The sequence below is a fragment of the Cherax quadricarinatus genome, chromosome 5 (genome assembly GCF_038502225.1).
Source record: "Cherax quadricarinatus isolate ZL_2023a chromosome 5, ASM3850222v1, whole genome shotgun sequence".
Lineage (NCBI taxonomy): Eukaryota > Metazoa > Arthropoda > Malacostraca > Decapoda > Parastacidae > Cherax > Cherax quadricarinatus.
The window spans coordinates 48,272,462-48,287,797 of NC_091296.1; the positions used below are offsets into that span (position 1 = coordinate 48,272,462).

A 15,336-nucleotide genomic window follows, 5' to 3' on the forward strand; every position below is an offset into this window, starting at 1 on the left:
CTATTACCTCGACTTCACCTATGTGTGGGGTTTAGAAGAACGTACGGAAGTTGTGTGGCTCCGGACCCAGCTCCCGTTTTGGGGGTTGCTGGTGTTAGTGTTGCGGAACCTCTTGAAGTTGCCACGGAAATCGAGAACTATCTTGTCCGTGTCTCCCAAGGGCTTCACCTCTGTCCTTCGTTTCTCAGAGAGCAATTGCCCTTTGATTTCTCTTCTAATGGAATGTAGCCATATAACGTACATTTCACTCTCTTAGATTTAGAGTCCACGCTTTCAGCCTGCCAGTCATCGGTAACTGGGCCTGATGATATTCGTATCAGTATGCTACAGTAACCGCATTCTACAACTCCTACTGTCCTTTTGCGTCTTTTCAGTCTTATTTGGACTCGAGGGGTTCTCCCTCCACAATGGAAAAATGCGATTGTACTACCGCTTCGCAAACCAGGCACCTCGGGGCTAGATACCTCTCACTATCGTCCCATTACTCTGACCAGTGTAGTCTGCAAGGTGATGGAATGATTTGGTCGTCACTTTTATGTGGATGACTTCGCTATTGCTTATGCAGGCGCTGACTGTCGTCTGTTAGCAGCCTCCCTTCAGGATGCGATTGACAGTGTTTCCCATTGGGCCACTTCTCATGGATTTAAATTTTCTAGTAGGAAAACCCATTTCATTACCTTCACTAGACGTCCTCTTGTCCCAGATATTTCATTGTATTTACACGGCTCACGTATTTCAGAATGTGATACGGTCAATTTTCTTCGCCTTCTCCTCGATTGCCTGTCGACATGGAAACCTCGCATTTCCTCTTCGAAAGCAGCTTGCCATGGTCTGCCGAATCTCCTTAAAATTCTTGCGCATCGTTCATGGGGAGCAGATCGCCGGACTCTCCTCCTTTTGCATTCCACCCTTGTCTTGTCCAAGCTGGATTATGGCAACCAAATCTATTCTGTGGCTTCTCCTGCAACGCTTTCTATGTTAGATTCCCTTCATCATCAGCGTCTACGTTTAAACCTTGGTGCCTTTCGTTCATCCCCTGTTAAAAGCCTCTATGCTGAGGCGAATGTTCCTTAATTAGCTGATCGTAGTGATGGTCATTGACTTCGATATTTTGTCTGCTCTCATGACCTTCGTGCTCCTTCTACGTATAGGTTGGTCTCAGACGTTAGTAGAAGCCCATTATTTGTTCGGCGCCCCTTCTTACTCCGACCGTCTTCTCTTCGTCTTCACTCACTCCGGTCTTCTCTCCAGTTGCCTCCTATATGTTCATTTAGCTTCTGCCTTTTCACTTTCCCCTTGGGAGATTCCGACAGTTCGTGTCTGTTCTTCCCTACTGCCGTGCGCCAAAACTCTCCTGCCCACGACTGCTTATCGCTCTCATTTTCTTGATCACTTCCGGTCGCATGCTCATGCCGTCGCTGTTTATACAAATGGTTCTAAATCTTCTGACGGTGTTGGGTTCGCGGCGGTGTTTCCTGACAATGTTCTCCTAGGTCATTTGTTAGACTCGGCTAGTATTTTTACCACCGAGTCATATGCCATCCTCATAGTCCTTCTCATTCAACCATGGCTGTGCCGTGTGGCTAGCAAAAACAAAGACGTCGTTTTCTGTTGGGTCCCTCGACACGTTGATGTGCAGCGCTGCGAACAGGCAAGTACTACTGCACGGTCAACGGAACATGATCTTTCGGTTTCCTATAGAGGTATTCCGTTCAGGGATTATTTTACAGTCATCTCTGCCCGTCTTCGCGGCCGTTGGCAACAATGGTTGTCGGGCATGCGCTGTAAAAAAATTGCACTCTGTTAAACCGCTTTTAGGTTTGTGGCCATCTTCTTACCACCTTTGCCGCAGTCGGGAGACTGCGCTCTCCCGTCTCCGCATCGGCCAAACTCGCTTTATCTATGGGTATCTCATGAAACGAGACCCTATTCCTCTGTGAGGTTTGTTGGGTCCCCATTTCGATTCTTCACTTTCTCGTGGATTGCCCGGTATACCAGCGAGCTCGCAGGATTTGCCTCCGACGACGCCGCTGCCCTACCGCTCTTACCTTATCTTCCCTTCATACAGATGGCCCTGCCTGTGACTTGCAATCACTTTTTGACTTTTTTGTCAGCATCTGCTTTACTATACGAACTTTGACACAGCCCTTAGCGTCCCTTCCAGCCCTTTTCTCCCCTCACCTCTGATCCCTTCTCCACCTGTTTATAGCCCCGACACTATTTTCTGCCTTGCAGCGCTACATGACCCTTGTCGGTTTAGCGCTTTCTTTGATTATAATAATTGTAACATAACTTTAGGATATTGGCGAGACAGGATTTACCATCGAGAGAACCATTCTGGTTGTTGCTCATGAATTCTCTCTTTTCCAGGTGCTCCACAATTCTTTCGATTATCTTCTCCATTGTATTGCATAGTATATAAGTCAGTGACACTGTCACTTTTTTAAATACTGAGACTTCATTTCCTATTTTCCAGACCTCTTGCAGATGTCCTGTTTCAATCGACTTTTTGAAGATCGCTGGAAGTGATTCCCGCAGTTTCTCGGTTCCCTTTGTCAGAAGCCATTAAGAGATGTTGTTTGGCCCCATTGTGTTTGGGGTATGGAACATGATTAACACTGTTCGCCTCTCCTCCTATTGCGTGTTCTCCTGATTCCAGTGATTGCAACCTCACCACCTGTGTGATCAATGATGTTATGAATTTTCATCCTCTGACAGTATCCTGTCAGTTGTCAGCCCATCAGCACCCTGAAGGCGGCAGAGAATCAGTTCCCTCCTCCAGAGTTCATTGTCCTGCAACGCCTCCCTCATTTGATGCCAGTATATAAGCGCCAAAATTCCTACTGTACTTCAGATTCTTCAAGACTACGGTGTTCATCACCTACTCCTAGGCTGAGGGACTGATTACTTCGTCTTTTGAATATACTTCTACATTGTTCATATTATGTCCTTTATTTTATTGATAAAGCCGCTTGATGACAATACGTCTACTAATTAAAGATATCTGGGATGTTGCACATGTGTCTTATTCTCCATATTGTAGGTAATGTATATCATTCATATACATCATCATTTCTTAGTACTTCCTTTTCCACTTTCCATATATATCTCCTTCACTTCCAGGATTCCTCAGAGCAGGTTCACAAATGTCTTTCCCAACGCTGCTGTCCTTCCTTCTGACTCTCCAGTGTTGTAGATGGAATCATCCCTTGCTCATATCCACTTCCCTTCTTGATCTTAGTTACCTTTTTGAGTTTTTTTTCTCCATAGTTTCATTTTCCTTCCTTGTGCTTTGTCTGCGTGGGTGTGCCTTTGAATGTATGGGTCGAGTCACAGCTCCTGTCCCCGCTTCTTCGCTGGTCACTACTAGGTCCACTCTCGCCCGATTTCAAGAGACTTGTCTTACCTCTTCTTTAAGTTGTGTATGGATACCACCTCTACTACACTCTACAGCAGCTCGTAACGTTTTTACCACTAGACAAAAATATTTTAGCTCCTAAAATTTTATTTCCGTGTATATATCCTCGTGAAGCCTATGGCATAGGATGGTTGGCTGAGTTTAAAACCTATCGAATACACTAGGGTCATAAAGGCTGCATGGTAACCTATCCAATAATAAGCAGGAATAATTCAATCACTAAAATAAGGATTAAAATAAAGTCTCACCATATATACTTTGGGAGAAATATAATCCTCTGAGTATATATCCTGTGTTGCAAAGACATATATCCAGAGCTTAAATACTAGAGCATTATTATTATTATTATAATCAAGGGGGAAGCGCTAAACCCGGAGGATTATACAGCGCCTTGGGGGGGGGATGTGGAAGGCATTCAGGCTTAATTCGGGGAACTGGAGCACAGATCCAATTCCCTAAATCAAGAGCCCCTCACAAACATCAAGGAACCTTCCTTGAGGGGTAATACTAGAGCAGAAGTTAGGTACAGGACTTGGAGTTGACGTCACGGGTGAGTGTAGCTCAGTAGTGGAGTCAGACATGACAATGGTAGTAAAAACATTGTTCAGTGAAGCATTTCTGATATCCAGCTGTAGTTATTTAGATATTTTATGATTTATAATATAAAAAAATAAAATGTTCATAAATAAAATATCCTCAGATAAGTTCCAGTTAAATCACATGACCATTAACAGCCACATATGACAGAACTCGTCACAGGTGAACCAGTGGTTTCGAGAGAGCTGGTTCATTCGCTCTCGTCAACCATACTTGTCAGCAACTGTGATCAGTTTAGGGTTGGGTGAGGTAGTGCCCGCATGTGTGTGCTACAGTGCGTAATATTACGCGTTAAGTGCCAATGATACAGTGATTATAGCGTGAAATATAATGCACAACGTGTTACTGATATGTAGATAAAATCAAAAGGTAATTATAGTCCTGTAGTCTGTAGGATGTCACACGTTTTTTAAATTCCAACTTTAAGTTTTTCGCTAATAACAGGAGAAGCCTCATCCGATATGCTTCTAATTTTCAACACCTGTGTACTGTACCTGGAGCCAGATTAATGGAATAATTAACACCTGCACGTCCCCTCTCACTCAAGGTACATCATGAATCCAGTAACTTGTAAAATTCTTAGTTATATAACTTCAAAAGTTCAAAAAAGATGCCTCTTAATTCGACGACGGCGGAAAGTGAAATTCAGGTGTGTAGGTGCAGAATTGACCATTATATATAGTGCAAAAAAATTATTCCTAGTTTCGTCTTCTGAACTGCGTCAGTGTTTATTACCTGATTCAGCTTATGGCCTTGAAAGTACATATTAGATTTTGTTTTAGTGTGGAGAAATTTATTAATAATAAAAAAAAATAGTTAATGTATCTTCCAGTCATTTTAAACTGTCATAACTGGAGAATTATTCTTCTGATCGGCTTCAAGTTGTCACCACTCGTGTGGTTCACTGATCGTATGGTTCGCCCTCTTATTGGCTACCAGAAGTCCCCATCTGCTAATTTTGTTGAAGAAAGAGTGAAATTTATTTACATTTAATAACTAAGTGATTCTTTTGATTAGCCAAAAATTATATAATGATGCATTCTGTATCAATGTTGATAATATATAAGTTTATTATTAGTGACTGCAAATTTGGAATGTAACTGAAATTGCCGAGAATCTTTCGAATTTACCAAGTTTATTAATTCTTCATTATAATGTAAAAACTGAAATCTTCTGATGGGAAGTATGTGTGTTTATTTGGTAATGTATCGATGCCAGTTAGTAATTTTTTAAAGAAATTTGATCTTTTTTACTAAAAAAAATATTTCCTTGTAAATGATTGTAGAGAATTTTTAATATAATAGAGAAGAAAAACTGTCAAAACAGTTTTTACCAAGTCATTAAATTATGTGTTTATCAAAGCTAGACTTTATTATTTCCGGAACATTCTAGGCAAAACTTATTTCTAAAACATTTTCCTCTCGAAAACGCTTCATTCGATTAGCTTCAAACTTTCGTCACTGGTGTATTCTATATAAAGGCTAGATATGTGGAACGATTTGCTTCTATTCGTGCGCAGTGTCAATAGGCAGGTCATTTGCAGGTAATTTAATATTTTTTTGTAATATATTATTTGGTCTTGATACTGGTGAGAGGTTCTTGATCCAAGGAAGGGATAATTCTTCACAAGTAAATTGAATCTAAATGTCTTCCATTTCACAATTCCTATCTAATCCCAACAAATTTAGCGCTCTTGGCTATTTCATATTACTATGCAGTTTAATGTGATCCTTTATTGACAACGTTTCGCCCACACAGTGGGCTTTTTCAAGTCACAAACAGATCTACCTGGGGTGGAAGGTACGGGAGTATTTATAGTCAGGTTCAGAATGTTGAGGTCAGGTGGAGAATGCTGCATCTGATGATCTACCGGGTGGGGTTATAGTCTTGGGTAGCTTGGCAGGGGTATTGGACAAGTTGTGAGTAGACCTTCTGCAGTGTTCTATGTTCTTATGTGGGATAGCGATGAAGAAGTTTCTTGGCAAGTGGTTCAGGTATGTTATAGAAGCCATTGTTCTGGTTGAAATTGTTGGTTACAGAGATAAGCGATGATTCCAGGATTCTTCGGTATTGAGTGTTGTCTTCTGTGGCGATAAGTCTTGAGTTTCTGTAGTTAATTAAATGGTTGTGTGAATTGCAATGTTGTACACAGACATACCTTGTATCGTCAGTCCTGCTTGCGTATTGGTGTTCTGAAATACGTGTTTGGAGGTCGCTTGATGTTTCGCTCACGTATAATTTGTTGCATCATAACAAGGGATTATGTATACCCCTATGCAGATCTAATATGGCTTATCTTCTTGCTGTGTAAGTGCAAGTTTTATTTCTCTGTAATAAGTGAATAAGGCGTTTAGAGGTCAGCTTTAAAACAATAATGCTGATGTGTTGTCGTTGAAGAATACTTTGCCCAGATTTTTATATTGGTTAAGTTTTAAACTGCCATTTTTTTTAATAAAGTTGGTTTTCGTGAATGCCTTTGTCCATCATAAACAGTTTAATGTTTGGTTCTATCCTGTTAACATAGTTTAATGTGATGAGTGTGTATTCACTAGAGACCTTTATTTAAAATAATTAAGTTCCCTCAGCTTAAATAAAATTTTATTATTTTCTAAATTGTCTATTTTTTTTTTGTCAGAAATTTGGAAAGTTTAAACACTGTTTTTCATGTGATAATCTGCCAAGCTATTGTCTTGACAGTGAATCTTCTGAGCAATTCAGCCTTATTTGCTCATGTATTTTAAGACATTAGTGTCTTTGAAGGTTTGAATTAAGTTTGGTTTGTCTGTGGTCTGAACTGCCTCTTTACTGAAGACTTTTGAACATTAGAATCTGATTACCTTTAAATGTTAATTCTGTGTCACTTCAAATCTTCAACGTTAATATTTAACTGCATTATAGACTTGTGCAACATTTCGCATTATTCCAGTTGTGTGCAGTGATGCACAGCAGACTGGATTTTTTTGCTACTGGGGGATGCATTTCTCGGATTGCTAAACTGCCTAAATGCATCTAGTTTATTATGCATTAATGTTAATATGTTGTATACATACATATTTGAATTTGACAAAAAATACATTTCACTAGTGGAACACAGAATATGAATATACAGAGGTTCTTGAATTAATGAATTCTGAGCCAATATGTTTTTTACACCTAGGTGTTTTATTCCGTATTTTTTTCCTAATTAACTACGAAGTGCAGTGGAGATATATTTTGTCTTCGGGAAAAGGCTTTTTATATAACCTTTTGTAAAGAATAAAAAAACATCGTGTCTGGAACAATACACAAAACAGGCTCATAGGAGATTGAAACTTATGATGTTTCGGTCCGACTTATGATCTTAACAAGTCATAAAGAGAAGTGAGAATGGCTGATGAGGATGATCAGTCCCTCAGCCTGAAATCGATGTAATCAGTTTTTAAGCCCCTTCTTCGCATATTATAAGTTGTATTCTTATCACGATTGATGGTCTGATTACATCGACTCCAAGCTGAGGGACAGATTACCTTAAGCTCCTTCTGTTCTTCATTCTTTTTAGTATTGGACTGATGAAGCCAGTGTTGGAGGTAGTTTTCAGAATAAAGATACCCAAGTATTGCAAATGTTTCTAATTTATCATGTGATGTACCGTTTACAGCCCTCTGGCAGGGGCAATCCTTTCAGACGGGCAGGGTGAGCTTTCTTTGTGGGTCGAGGTACTGTTGCAGTAGGATTCCAGGTTAGATCTTTATCCAAAGTCCGGTGTTCTCGGTTGCATTAGGCTTTACTCTTAAAAAAGTCTACCTCACTGCCGCCACTACCGGCGTTCGGGCCGCAGCCAGAGCGGATGTAAATATATTCGCCAGGAACGAAGTCCAGAAAAGGTCTACCAGATGGTGACGTGTCACTGGCTCCCGAAGGAGTATCGGAGATTGTACAAGTGATGTACCGTTTACAGTTTTTTGGCAGGGGTAGCCCTAACACAAGTGCACAGTGAGTTGTCCTTGGGTCACGTGGAGTATCATTTGCAGCTCTATGGCGAGGGCAACCCTTTGAAAAGGACACGGTGAGCCTTCTTTAGCCCAAACAGTGTAGCAGTTAGCTATAATTGTCGTAGACGCTCTGTAACTGGAGTACAAAACGTCTTAGTTCAAGTAGTGCCTTAGGTCTGATGTGTATGATGGTGTGAGTCATCTCTAACACAACAGCCTCGTCTGCTACCTTCCCCACTCACAAAGAGCTCGTAGGAAGTAGCAGAGATGATGGAGCAGGAATCAGGGTTAAATCACTGGTGTATATGTATATCGGGTCCTATGTTCTCCCTGGTATAAGGATCTCATCTCGTGAAAGCTCTCATCCATTTAAGCCATTCCTCCTTTGTTACTCGGGCCACAACCCTAGTGACAAAGGCTCATAGGATGTCTGGTGCTTGTGGTGAAAGTTAAGGATGGGGGGGGAGGGGCAGTAGCGGAATGTATGCAAGACAATGCGGGGAAGCGAGCAACAAAAAAGGAGTGAAGAGCGGGGGGGGGGGTAGTAGTAGTCGTAATACTTATGTGCATTGTGTAATAGAAAAAAAATAGTAGCAGTAATAATGGAAGTAGTCTAAACAGGACAAATCCACTTGGAAGGAGGGGGGGGGAAGCATAAGACGAAATCCATACAAGAGGAAAACAGGAAGGCAATAAAAATATAAGGAATAGTTAAGGGGTACGGAAAGAAAACGAAGGTCAAGTTAATTAAGTCATGAGTGTTTTGAAGTTTAGAGCATCAGTAAAGTGAAAAAGCTTGGATTAAGATTCATATCATCAATGTTATGTATTAGTGATGCCTCAACAAGAGGTATTATAAATTCACTTATGTAAATGAAACGTTTAAGCAAGAGTGACACTGTCTCCTTTAATAAATGTCCTGGACTGTACATAAGTTCTGTTTTCCACATCTGGTCGTCACCAGTTTACTATTTATTTCAAAAACGTGTTAGCCTTGCCGACACTAGAAATGCTCTTTTCTGTCATGTTAGAGATCACTGTCATTCTATTAACTGGTCCTCTGCTATCCTTTACAGACGCCATCTTGTTGAAGAATAACATAACATTACAAACATTAATCATAATCTAGTACTGGTTCTCTGTAATTTCCCATGTTTCTCATTACATTCTCAAATGCTCTAAACTTCAGAAAACTCGTGACTTAGCATGGCCTTTGTATTCTCTCCTTATTTCTTCTTCATTCATTTATTTTTCTTGTCATCTGCTTGCGTGGGCTCTGTCAAATGTTATACTCGTAAATTCGTCTCGTAGTGCAGGTTATTGGTGAACATTCTTACCTGATGTTACACTGCCTAACCATACATAGATTTTTACGACCGGTCTAGGTTATGATAAGATTTTTTTCGGATTTTTAGCCCCGGAGGGTTAGCCACCCAGGATAACCCAAGAAAGTCAGTGCGTCATCGAGGACTGTCTGTCTTATTTCCATTGGGGTCCTCAATCTTGTCCCCCAGGATGCGAGCCACACCAGTCTACTAACACCCAGGTACATATTTGCTGCTAGGTGAACATGACAACAGGTGTAAGGAAACGCGTCGAAATGTTTCCACCCCACAGGGAATCGAACCCGGGAACTCCGTGTGTGAAGCTAGAGCTTTAGCCACCGGGGGTTTGGGAAATAAAGTTCACAAGGGTGCATATTATTATGCACATTTTACAGAAAGTATTCTTCATGCTAGTGACTAACGAGCAAATTAAAGCCTCGGCAGACTAAGGTAGGCACAAGTTTTGTTAGTAAGATAATCTTGGTTATGTAAACAGTTAAATTTATCCGTGATAATAATGTCACCTGAAATTTAAATATTTGGCCAAAATGGTCTGATGATGCGTTGGCGACTTCGTTGGAGCACCAGGTAGGGCCATTGATGGCGGGCCCCTCAAGGATGGTTCCTTGACGCTGGTGAGGGGCTCTTGCTCTAGGGAATTGGATCTGTGCTCCGGTTCCCTGAATTAAGCCTGAACACCTTCCATCCCCCCCCCTCACATGCGCTGCATAATCCTACGAGTTTAGCTCTTCCCTGTGATTATAATACGTGAAGGCTACAATCCAGGGAGGAATTATGGATGGTATGAGAATACCGCAAAGTTTTAGTTTAGTTAAAAGCAGTAATTGATTTTTTATACAGATGGTTAGCTTGCTCAACATGCTTTATCATATTTGATAGATCACAGCTAGTAGCACAATTTATAGGCTGCTGAGGAAAATATAAGTTAACCCTAGAAAATAAGCAAATACTTGAGAAAAATGAACATTTTTGATAAGTGAAGTACTAATCAATCTTCATCCTTATTTTTAGAAAAAGTGCCATAACAAGCATAACCTAAAGGTAAGTATACCTTTGCATAATTTTCCTCAAGAAGCGTCGCCTCCGTTATCTAAACCTTTTTTTCTTCCATTCGTGACCTCGCCGGAAAAAAAAAACTCAGAAGAAGCAGGTGCCTTAAATTCCATGCAGTGGATAGGAGGAGATATACGTAGGAGAAACCGAAATAAGCTTAAGTAAATGCGTCAGCCAGTATAAATACGAAGTTTAAACTGATAAGAACAATTTGTGTCCATCTTAGGAAGTCTTCTATTATCTGGTGAGCTTTGATGACTTAAAATTCTTAATAAAAGAAGGGGATCATAACACAATAACACAAAACTAAGGCATCTTCCAGTTGACAAGACCCTTGTTGATAAAGATATCGAACTAGCTATACTGCGGAGAACTATTACTACTACTACCGCTACAACTGCTAGCACTACTCAATATGACGAGGCCTCGAGTGTCGATGACATCGACATTTTTTTTTTTATCTTTGAGAACTTCGTTAACATACCCGTGGGTCTGCTGTTGATAGCACCCAAGCCTCACATAGTGAGGGTCTGTTGTTCGATCTGCGGCACCTGCTGTCCCTTTTCATCTAGCAGTCACTATGTACCTAGGTGTTACTGACCGTTTTGCGTGATATATCAGGGAAAGATAGTTTACATTAGATAGCGCTGGGATTTGAAATAAGCTTAGGTGAGCTAACTTTTACCCTTTAAAATTTGTGTAAAAGAATGCTGTATTCATTTGATACATTTCTTCAACAACTGTAGCTTCTCAATGCATGTGTCAATTACCTCACAACCAGCAGTGGTATTAGTGTGCATATATTGAATCTTGTATATCTCTAAAATATCTTTAGTTAGCCAATGACTAATTCCAAATTAAAGGTAGCAAGGTAGATATTGCAATCTCATTTACGAAATATCCTCAGCTCATTAAGCGCCACCTGCCTTTTGTCCTTAAACGTAGTAGTCTCTCTCGTTCCCTTCGTGCTCATTTCAGAACTCTAGGCATTATATTTTGTGGTGTAAATTCTGATGACCAGATATTTCTTAAGCTGTGATGAAAGTTTTTGCCGAAAATGCCGACTAAAGTACCCAATGTACTGCACTAAAATAGTTAAGGGACTCCTCCTCGTTGATCTAATTGACATGATTAAAAGCGTTGCCCGAGTTCCATCAGTGCAAACACCAATTAACTAATGAATAAATCGTCTCTTCTCCCATGGTTTCCTTTCCGATTGATGGTGAGACAACTAATTGCTGGGAGCTCTGAACAATGTGGTTTCATCCCACTGGAGATAAGACGTTTACAAATTGAACATAAAGGTCCAGCGGTGTTTCACCAGTCTACTTATATCATAAATTGTTAAGTAGCACAGTCAAATGTGAGTATTTTGGCATCACAATTTGTGCAATTTGTGCATAGCTAAATTGGTGCACTTTTGCAGAATTAGTTTTGTTTTTAATTTCGCAAAGCAAGCCATTATTGCCACTGTTTTAATAGCATTTTCGACCGATCTTCCTGGCTCTCCATCTTTTCGTTTTATTAAATGTTGACTCCACGCCGTCGCCGTGTATTCTAATATTGATCTGATTTATATGTTGCTTCCATAATACTTCTGAAGATTAATGAACATAATGCCTTCAGTGATCGCCGAAGACAGAATTCGGTTTCTCTGGGGATCGGTTTTTGTACAACTGGAACTGTTATATAATAGCAGTGTTTCACACTTTTCTTTAGTAATTACCTAAAATTTACAATGAATTTGTGGATTTTGTGAATTAACGGTTACTATTTCATTTTCTAATCTTATACTCTCAGTATAATGAACAAATGAACTAGTGAGTGAATCTAGATTTCATATGGCACTTATTTTGAATATGGTCAAATTATAGAATAATTCCTGGCATGTGGAAAGTGATGAAGAAATTATTGACTGTTGCAGGGAAGGCGTCAGCCGGTCCCAGCCTCCAGCAACACTTGATTACGAAGCCTTGGTTGCTCCAGCGTGACTCGCATCCAGGCGGGTGTGTCAAATGAAATCTTTGCAATAGTTAATATAAAATGATTGATATTTACGTCTTGATGGTAGAACGAAATGATTAATATAAATTTCCCTGTTTTCCTTTATAGGTAAGTGTGGATTACTGCTCGTCGTCGGGCAACTACCACACCGCATGACAGGTATGTCTATACTCCAACTTGAAATACACCTAACCAAGGAACACAATGTTGCTAACTGCTAGCTGTATCAGTGCTTGGCAATTATTGTTAGTGTGACGTCTGAAAAGTTATATTTTGAGACTAGTGGGATATGCAGTATGCTCCAGCTACAGCTCAGGTGATCGTGGTTGCCCGGATCACATGCGTCTACATCAGAGTAACAGTAGCCACCGGGAATTATTTAAGGTGTGCAGGATTAGGACGGTCAGTAAACAGACATGTAATGATCAGCAAATGCAGTAAATTTGCAGTTACGTGCAGAGAACAGCAAAGGCGTAAACCAAATAGCTGTTTAATGATAATTTAATGATAATTTATAATTGCTGTTTAATGATAATTTAATGATAATTTATAATTGCTGTTTAATGATAATTTATAATTGCCAGCACAGCTTTTTTTTTCTTTTTTTCAATTTTCTGCATTTGTCATTACTGTAGTGTATACAGCCTCGTGCAAGCCTAGCAAGGCGAGGGGAAGAAACCGAGAAATTTTGAGGGCTAAGAAAATGAAAATATCAAACAAATTGTTTTTCAGCGATATGTTTAGATTTATTATTGATTTAAGTTTATGTGCCCCTCCAGGGAGGTTCCTTGACGCTGGTGAGGGGCTCTTGATCTAGGGAATTGGATCTGTGTAGTTCCCTCAATTGAGCCTGAATGCCTCCCATCTCCCCCTTCCCCCAACATGCGCTGTATAATCCTACGGGTGTAGTGCTCCCCAATGATTATAATTTAAGTGATCACTGAGAATATTATAGCAATACGAAGTGAATTTGCGTATTAGCTGGCTATTTGATGGGTTAAGTGGAAATATTAGTTAAGCTTTAGCTGACGTATTCATGAGAATTTTGTGATTATTTTATTCGCAGACGATTTTAGCTGGAGGACACTTGAATGCATCTTTTGTGGCTTGAAATATAAATACTGAATAGTCATTTGGAACAATCATTTATAGGAATATTTTTCAATGACGACTTAGCCATACCACATCTACACTGAAAATTAAAAATAGCTTTAGCCGCCGAGGATACCAAATCATCGTTATCCTCGCTCTTGATGAAGTTGTGGAATTTCGTGAGGATGAGGCTGGAGTGGGGGGGGGGAAGTAAGGTTGTTTGATGATTACTTTCGTAAAGAGTAAACATTGAATGAAATGTTTATTTATTTTAATAGAGTAGCAAAGGACGTTCTGTACTAGCATGCACAACCACCAGTAATAAACAAAATTGCCATCAATAACAATACTAGAAATAATCCCCGTGAATGGGCTTACCAAAAGTGTTTTATATTTTCCGTTCATTTTGACACATCGTACAGACTGACAAGGCCTAATTTCATACGTAATTTCTCTCACATTTGTAGTTAGTTTCCAGTTTTTACAGAACATGTAGGAATGGTGTGAGGGAATATACAGTTGACCCTTGAACAACGCAGGGATTAAGGGCGCCGATTTCTCCGCTCAGTCGAAAATCCGCGTATAACCAATGACTCCTCGAAAACTTAACTAACGGTCTACTGTTGACCGGAAGCCTTCAATAACATAAACAGTCAACCAACATATATTTTTATATGTATTATATACTATATTTTTACAATACAATAAGCTTGAGAAAAGTAAATGTTATTAAGAAAATCACAAGAAAGAGAAAATACATTTACACTACTGTAATATATTAATCGATACCCCAAGTTTACGTCGTCTGTTTACAAGATGATTCATCAGTCAGTAACTTTATCAATATTGTCTTATATGACACGAAACACTGTATATATTACACGTATTACTAACACTACCTGGAGTTTACCTGGAGAGAGAGTTCCGGGGGTCAACGCCTCCGCGGGCCGGTCTGTGTCCAGGCCTCATGGTGGATCAGGGCCTGATCAACCAGACTGTTACTGCTGGCTGCACGCAATCCAACATACGAACCACAGCTCGGCTGGTCATGTACCAACTTTAGGTGCTTGTCCGGTGCCTGCTTGAAGACAGCCAGGGGTCTACTGGTAATCCCCCTTATGTATGCTGGGAGGCAGCTGAACAGCCTTGTGCCCCTGACACTTGCTGTGTTGTCTCTTACCGTGCTAGTGACACCCCTGCTTTTCTTTGAGGGGATGTTGCATCGTCTGCCGAGTCTTTTGCTGTCGTTGAGAGTTATTTTCATGTGCAAGTTTGGTACTAGTCCCTCTAGGATTTTCCAGGTGTATATAATCATGTATCTCTCCCGCCTGTGTTCCAGACTTCATAAATGAAATGACAATGTGAAAATGAAATTCGTATTTATTCATGATTTAATATTGCATCTTTACGAATGTTTACATTTCTCTCGACTGCGAATGGAATATGTACGATGTGTAATTGTTTGAGTAAACTTTGTTAATCTTTTACTGATTTTTTTTAATAGATTTCTGTATATTCTATGGTAGTAAATAAAAAAAAATAGACCAGTTATACATATATGCATTTAAGGCATACCTAACATTTTCTTCTTTTATTTTCAGTCTCATATCTCGAAAGAAATTTTCCAATATAATTATTGCAAAGAAAATCCGCGCATAAGTGGACCCGCGCACTTCAGAGTACTCCCTTTTCTTGATATTTTTTTTCATCGTGGCTGCTAGGGATATTAAGATGGGAGGGTTGTGTTCGTTGATGATCTGGATTCACTGGGCAACAGAACTGTCTCTTGTGAAAAATATTACATAATGCTGTCCAGTGGCACACCTAAGGTATGGCAGGTATGGTGCATGCCTCG

The 15,336-nt window shown here is 40.0% G+C and overlaps 1 long non-coding RNA gene across 1 annotated transcript; it reads left to right on the plus strand.

Moving 5' to 3' along the window:
* Positions 1 to 4,259: 4,259 nt before the first annotated feature.
* On the plus strand, positions 4,260 to 12,655 carry LOC138855445 (uncharacterized). Its single transcript, XR_011394674.1, has 3 exons — positions 4,260 to 4,384; positions 12,310 to 12,391; positions 12,498 to 12,655. It is a non-coding gene; the product is annotated as an uncharacterized lncRNA (long non-coding RNA).
* Positions 12,656 to 15,336: the final 2,681 nt, after the last annotated feature.